This window comes from Sinocyclocheilus anshuiensis, unplaced genomic scaffold (genome assembly GCF_001515605.1).
Source record: "Sinocyclocheilus anshuiensis isolate Anshui unplaced genomic scaffold, SAMN03320099.WGS_v1.1 scaffold1429, whole genome shotgun sequence".
NCBI classification, from domain to species: domain Eukaryota; kingdom Metazoa; phylum Chordata; class Actinopteri; order Cypriniformes; family Cyprinidae; genus Sinocyclocheilus; species Sinocyclocheilus anshuiensis.
The window spans coordinates 360,879-368,416 of NW_015548305.1; the positions used below are offsets into that span (position 1 = coordinate 360,879).

General features: G+C 37.8%; 1 protein-coding gene across 4 annotated transcripts in view; it reads right to left on the bottom strand.

The window, feature by feature from the left end:
* LOC107656180 (activating molecule in BECN1-regulated autophagy protein 1-like) overlaps positions 1 to 7,538 on the bottom strand; it is an 82,908-nt gene that overhangs the window by 50,059 nt on the left and 25,311 nt on the right. The gene's annotated exons all lie outside the window — the stretch shown is intronic.

Genomic DNA, 7,538 nt, shown 5'->3' on the forward strand with positions numbered 1-7,538 from the left:
ACAGCACCTTAAAAAAAAAAAAAGTCACATGTTACAGATACAGCAATTAAACAATTCATCAACCAGTCAATATTTCTACGTAAACAGGCTGATAATGCACATTCCATACAGTACCATTCAAAGGTTTGGGGTCAGCCATTTTTTTTCAGTAAGGATGCATTAAATTGATCACAAAGTAAAGGTTACAAAAGATTTGTCAAATAAATCCTGTCCTTTTGAACTTTCTATTCTTCAAATAATCCTAAAAATGGATCACAGTTTCCTACAAAAATATTAATAATATTAATATTATAAATAGGGGTGCTCCGATTGATCGGCTACTGATCACTATCGGCCGATAATCGCTTTGGGATGTTTGATCGGCGGTCTCTAAAAAGGCCGATCTCAAAAAAACGATCTCAAGCTGATGATGCGCCTGCCGTGAGAGGTTTGGCACGACATGCAGCGGCACCGTCTCAGTCTCTGTCCGGCCTGAGTGAAATAATTATAATGCTGAAGGTGAGGTACTCCCCTTCATATTTCTTAATTAAATAACTTATAAAGTAATTTGAAAACCTTGTGAGGCGTAATTTCACAAACAGCCTGAGTGAATCACCGCGTGCGCTCTCTCTCAATATACACAAATTTATTCAAATCACCACACATCGCGTCTGTCTCATAAGAGAGCTGCACGCTGTTGACACAGGAATTGTCACTTGCACAATCGAGGCAGTGAAACGATGTCACGAAATCGTCATCATAAAGTTTATAAATTGCATTACTTTTTAATTCTTGCCAGTGTTTAACCATTCAGCGCTCGTGCACTCTCCTGGAGACAGTGTGCTCATGCACACTCGCAGCGCACACACATAATGCCAGGTTCACATTACTCCGTTTGCAGTGTGAATGTGGTGCGTATTTTTTCCGCGCTCATGTTAACAGATTAATAAAGCGAAAATGTAGTAATTACACCATAAATGCATATTATTAAAGTCTACTGTGTTTCACAGTCAACACGTATGGCTTTTTGGCTAGGTTTAAAGGAAAAGAGCACTTTTAGATAAAGAAGGCAATAATAGATGGCACTTATGGAGGTAGGAAAACAAAGTTCTTTATGAACTGCAGGATTGCTTGTAATAAAGATTTCAGTGCAAAAGGAAAGGCTGACAGTTTATGTCAATGGTAAGTTTGTGATAACGTAAGAAAAGTATATAATATATAAATATATAAATCTAAAGTAAATGCAAAAGTAAAAAGCATTGAATAATGTGTTGCTTATATTTATTGTGTTTAAACATGTCTGTGAAAGACTGTATTACTGTACTGTGTAAAAAAAGAATTGCAATGCTGAAAAAGCATTTTCAGTGACAATGTTTGGATTTGAAATCAAAATAATGGATAAATGTTGTGTTTGTGGTAAACAGCCACGGATCAGTAGTGGACTCCTGTGTGAAAGCTGCTTCTCCTCTCACAAGAGTCACCTAAGAAGGGAATTCCCCCCATTTTCAAAAATGAAATTCAGGCCCTGAATACATGTCTAAAAATCCTGATTGGAGTATCAATCAGGTTATAATATAAATAGTTATAAATGATAAAAAAGAAGGCTTTAAAAAGATCATTATCAGTGATCGGCCTCAAAAATCCTGATCGGAACACCCCTAATTATAACTGTTTTCAATATTGATAATAATCAGAAATGTTTCTTGAGCAGCAAATCAGCATATTAGAATGATTTCTGAAGGATCATGTGACACTGAAGACTGAAGTAATGACTGTTAAAAATGTAGCTTTACCATCACAGGAATAAAATTATTTTTTTAATTTATTGAAATAGAAAACAAGTATTTTAAGTTATAATAATATTTTACAATATTACTGTTTTACTCTATTTTTTTTATCAAATAAAATGCAGCCTATGAGCATTGAAGATTTCTTTCAAACTATTAATAACTCTTACCAACCACACACTATTAAATGGTAGTGTACATCTGACCACAACAGAAACAGCACATTACAAGAACAAGGAAAATCTAACAGCATTTGACTAAAGTGGCTCTTACTGTGTTTTGTTGCGGTTTACAGGGCATCTCTGAGTGCAACCCAAGGCCTGAACACTCAAGCAGAACACAGAAAAATTAATAACATGGGCCCTACTAAGACTGGTAACACCAGGTTAAACGAGAGCAGACGAAAGTAACAGACAAAATAAGGAAAATCTCCACTATTTGATATATCTACAAATCCTCTTCTGCATCTAATTTAGACAATAACAGTTAAGTTTTGTTTTGCCTGAGGAATCTCCTCTATCTGCGATAACTTGTTCCACGAAGAGTTCTTCAATGGTTATATAAACTATACTGCACTCCGGGCACTTAGCAAATCAGACAACACACTCACCACTGAATTTAATACAGGTCTCTGTCTGCAACATAACTCTTCTCTGAGGTAAACAAGGAAATGTCAGGCTGTCCTCTTCAGTGCTCAGCCCTGTCACCATAATTATAGAAGGGAAGAGGGAAGGCTTTGGCCGAACCGTACACTTAGAGGTCCATTTGCCAGTAGAGGGTCGATCCTGGGCCTGGCTAACAGATTAGATTTGCCTGTTATGACCTGGACTCAAGGAGACGTAATGCAGACATAAATATCTATTACACAGCTTCCCCCTGCACTCTGCTGTCTGCCCATTACAGCCCACAGACACCCAGGTGCAGCGAGCTGGCATTCAGACAGGCTTTCAGGAGCTGCTCTAACAGCCATGGACTAATGAGCTTCTCTCAGTATAAAAGACCCTTTGGGAACCGGAATGCTGCGGACTTTACACTAACCCTAACCTGAAATTCAACACATCTGGTCTTGGTGTTATTCTACTGTTAACACTGCACATGTTATATTATGAAAACTACATTTTTTGTTAAAATAAATAAATTATTTTTTTCTCTCATAAAAGTTTTGTAATATTATGCCTTTACTGTCACTTTTGAACAATTTATTGCATGCTTGCAAGTAAAAAAAAAATAATTCTTACTGGCCCCGAACTTCTGAACAGTACTGTAAGTTTTGGCCATATCGACAGAGACGGAGATCTTAAAGAGGAAATTAGGGAGAACAGAATGATGGACAGAACTGAGACGAGCGTGTTGACTGAAACTGAATCATCAGTTTTTTTACTCTCCAAAGCGCAGGTCAACAACAGGGCAAATCATCAGCCCAAAAACATTATTAGGATGAACAACACAAACACATCCTTGTGACACAGTCATCTACAAAAAACAAAGGACATAATTAATAATTTTACTGTTACACGGTTTCATTTTAGAGACAATCTGGAGGAGTGGAGTGGAACAGATGAGGAACAGACTGAGTTTACAAGAATTAGCTACACTTAAATGACAATTTTAGAAATAAAAAAAAGGCACTAAGGCGAGGGTGAGGGATTAAGTATTTATCATCTGTCACAGTGCAGTTATGAGCTAAACCTTTTTCACGACCATCGTTTTCCTCATAGACGAACAACAAATTGCCTTGAAAAATTGAACTTATGGGGGTGCTGAGTGCTTAAGGAGAATTTTACAAGGTGGACAGAGGCTATAGACACTGGGGGATACATTCATTTACATTTTCCAGTCATTTACATATTCACAGATTTAAAAAAAGAGGTATTTAAAAACACTCAGTTTAAAAGTTCACTGCTACACTTTGTTTGTTAAAAGAAGAGTTCATCCAAAGCATGAAAAATTGGTCACCCTCATGTCATTTGAAACCTGTATGAGTTTTTGTCTTGTGGAACACAAAAGAAAATATTTTGACAGAATTGTAATTTTTTTGGTAAACAATCCCTTAACACCGTACTACTGCTAATAATAATTTATATATTAACAGTCCAGTGTTCACAGTTTTGTGACGTGAAAAACTAAGCCAATTTGATTTTTACATATTTTTCATCAATAAAATATTATTGATGCTTTATCCATATTCATTCACTGTAACAATTCTACTGGAAGACATATTGACAGTAATTTGATTACATGATTCTCTTATTCAAAAACATATCTTCAATTTACCGTCCTGAGAGAGAGAATTAAACTGAGACTAACTGAAATTAAATCAAATAAATAAAAAATAAAAAAAAGAGCATGAGGGATAAGTTAGCACTATATTGTATATAATCTTATAACAACGTCAATGATACTTAAACTTGCAATCAGATGGCCAAATGTAATCTTGTAAGGCTTTTATAAGCCTAATATATAGAAAGAGTGAAAGTGAGTGAGTGTATTTTCTAGGTGGCTGCTCTGTCAGGTATAGTTCAGGAAGAAGAGTCAGCCACAGGTGGATGAACAGTAGACAAACCACACACACTAGCTCAACTAGTCTCAACCAAAATGCTCAAAAATTCATGCCATATGAATGGCAATCCTCTTAATGTTAGGATTCACTTAATATTGTGTGAGCCTCAAAAGCACAGTGTCAGATGATCAAATGGTTCTGTTACACTAGGCAAATGCCATGGGAGATAATTCGAAAGTTTGGATGATTAGCTTAACAGGTCTCAGAGTCTTGGCAGGATCAGCACTTCCCGCCCTGCTGGCTGATTAAACTTCTGCTCAACACCAATTACATTCTCAGCACTCACAGACACAGGCAGTTAGTACCAAGGAGGTCAGGCCTGCACCTTTTCACACAGAGCAGGAAAGCTGTTACAACCGTTAACTAGTAGTCACCATTCCAGCTGGCATGACTAAGCAATGCAATGTTTTCTGGAAACAGTTCAGCAGCCCAGTATGTCATAATGCTGTGTCATCTGGATAGACTTGGATTGAATGAACAACAGATCCGACAAGCTGCATCCTCTTTCGTTTTACCCAGAGGCTGTCACTCTCAAAGGACAACAGTATCAAAAGGGATGAAATGCAAATATCATTTGAAAATGAACTCTTTTTTTCCTGTAGATCAGTTAATCAAACATGTTGATGCTTCAGTCTGGCAAATCCTCAGTTATGCCCCTCATCAAAGCATTTACAGACAACAGTTTTCTTTTTTAGTCTAAATAGATCCATCAAATTGGTTTAAAGCGTCTCTATTTGATGATGTGATCAGCCAGAAAGAATATATTAAACTATGTTCAGAAAAGCATAGTAGTAAAAAAAACAAGTTGAGTAATAATGGCAAAAAGTATACACTACCGTTTAAAGTTCATGAATGTATATTAGGGTGGCCCATATTTTTGGACTTTTGAAATCTTCTGCTCTCACCCTCCCAATCAACTCTCCTTAATGAGAAATGGAAACAAACCAAATTTTACTGAGATTGCACTACGTTTAGGGTGTGCTCAACAAAGTTGAAATTCTTAATATAGTCTTAATGACAATAAGAGCACGTAATTAATAATTATACAAAACCATTAGTAAACTGTGAATTATGTTAAAAACGAGAACAAGCATGTAAGAACACGAGAACACACACAGACCGGGAACACACACCGGGAGCAGTGGGAAGCCATTTGCTCCAACACCAACTGGAGCAGTTGGGGTTCAGTGCCTTGCTCAAGGGCACCTCAGTCGTGTTATTGAAGGTGGAAGACAGCGCTGGTCATTCACTCCCCCCACCTACAATCCCTGCTGGTACTGACACTCGAACCAGTGACCTTCAGGTTACAAGTCTGACTCTCTAACCTTTAGGCCACAACTGCCCCTCATCTCTGACATTAGAAATAGTCAACATTTTATCAGTGAACGAAAACTTTGCTAATATCACCAATCAGCTCTTGAAGTACCTGTTGATAAGGGCCACCCTAATGTATATGTACTGTACACTATGTGTGTGTGCGCATGTGAATTAAACGTAAAAATATAATTTCAATAATAAACAATTTTGCATTGTGTTCTATGATAGAATGCATGATATAACAATAATGTAATAAATTTGGCAATATGTTTATTTCACATACTATTTAAAATACCAGAAGTCTGCATACAGTATACACTGCAGTGAAAGTGAGATTACCATTCCTCACAAATCTATGGTACCTCTCAGAATCAGAAACCCCTTGCACATAGAGCAGGAAATGGTTAGGACATGTGACCCCTGACCTCGGAGTCTTTTGAGTTCTGCCAATGCAAAAGAATAAAGACCAGCTGGGTGGCATTACTGATGCTGCACCTCTCAAAAACGGGTCACTACCTGGAGCTGCCCAGAAAAACAAAGACAAGAAACAAGATAAACAGCGAGGGAGAGAGTGGGGGAGACCTCACCTGAACTCTCCATAGACTCAGCTGTGTTTTAAGAGCGGCTCTAACTGAGTGTTTTAAGGAGTGATTACCCGAGGGAGTCTTTGGATGGCATGTGGTGCGTGTGCTAAACGAGGTCATCATAAGTGTCCCGTACAATAACGGAATTTAGGACGACTACCAAGAAAAATGTGTTTCTTCATGCTAAAACTAATTATATCAGTACTTTCCAAAATGGTTGAAATTGACTTCACACACTAAAACATAAATTACCAATCTGCCTGTGCAGCAGAATTCAGTAATATGCCTCATATATACTCACCAGCCTCTTCAGCACTGACCCGACAGAGCAAAAATAGAGAGAGAAAGTCTGGTGAAAGGACCATTCCATTAAAGATAATCGGGTCTGTGCTGCAGTTTTTCCATGCTGTGAAAAGTCCATATAAACTGGGTTTCTCTCTGACAATAACAGCCTAAGGGATCCGTCAGGCCTGCAGCGCTGGGTGGAGCAGGACTGAATGCATCAGAGACGGGCTGAATTAGAGAGGGTCGCTGTTCTCCATCACTAACCCTTCATTCATTACACACTCCATCCTAAGGCCCTCCAGCTTTGGTTTTATCGTACTTCCTATCTGTAGTTAAACAATATTTAATAAACACACACACACACACACACATACACTACTATTTCTCAACAATATGACATTTCAACAAACAATTATATTCACTTAAAGCAACCGATCGTATCTATTTTGTAAATGCATGTTATAAATATTATTGTGAATAATTCCTCAATATCTGCTTCATGTTTTAAATTAAATAAAATTATATATTTATATTTATGAACCCTAAGGTAATGCAAAAACATTTTCACTGTCTTATTTTGGTTTCCATTAACTAGGGATGCACCGATACCGATACTGGTATCGGTATCGGGCCCGATACTGGTCTCCTGTACTCGTACGCGTACTCGTTAAAATGCCCCGATACCAAACGCCGATACCACACAGCATGTGATAAGCGCCATATTCAGACAAAGAAACACCGACAACAGAACAACAGACAGCAGAAAGGAGTTAAGGATGTCTACTACAAAGTATATGTATGCAATGAATATAATGTTAAACATTCAGTGTTAACGCCTGTATAGCTGATGTGCGCGAGCTGATAAACAAAGCACGCCGAGTGGATTGAGCGTGCGGCGGCGCAGATGCGCGAGCTTGTCGAGTGAATATATCTTTCTCACAGACATCACTGGAAAGTTTGTAGTTCGGTCGGATATGTCAAAAACAAGTAAGTAAAACAATGCACAAGTTACTTAACGGTAGGGAG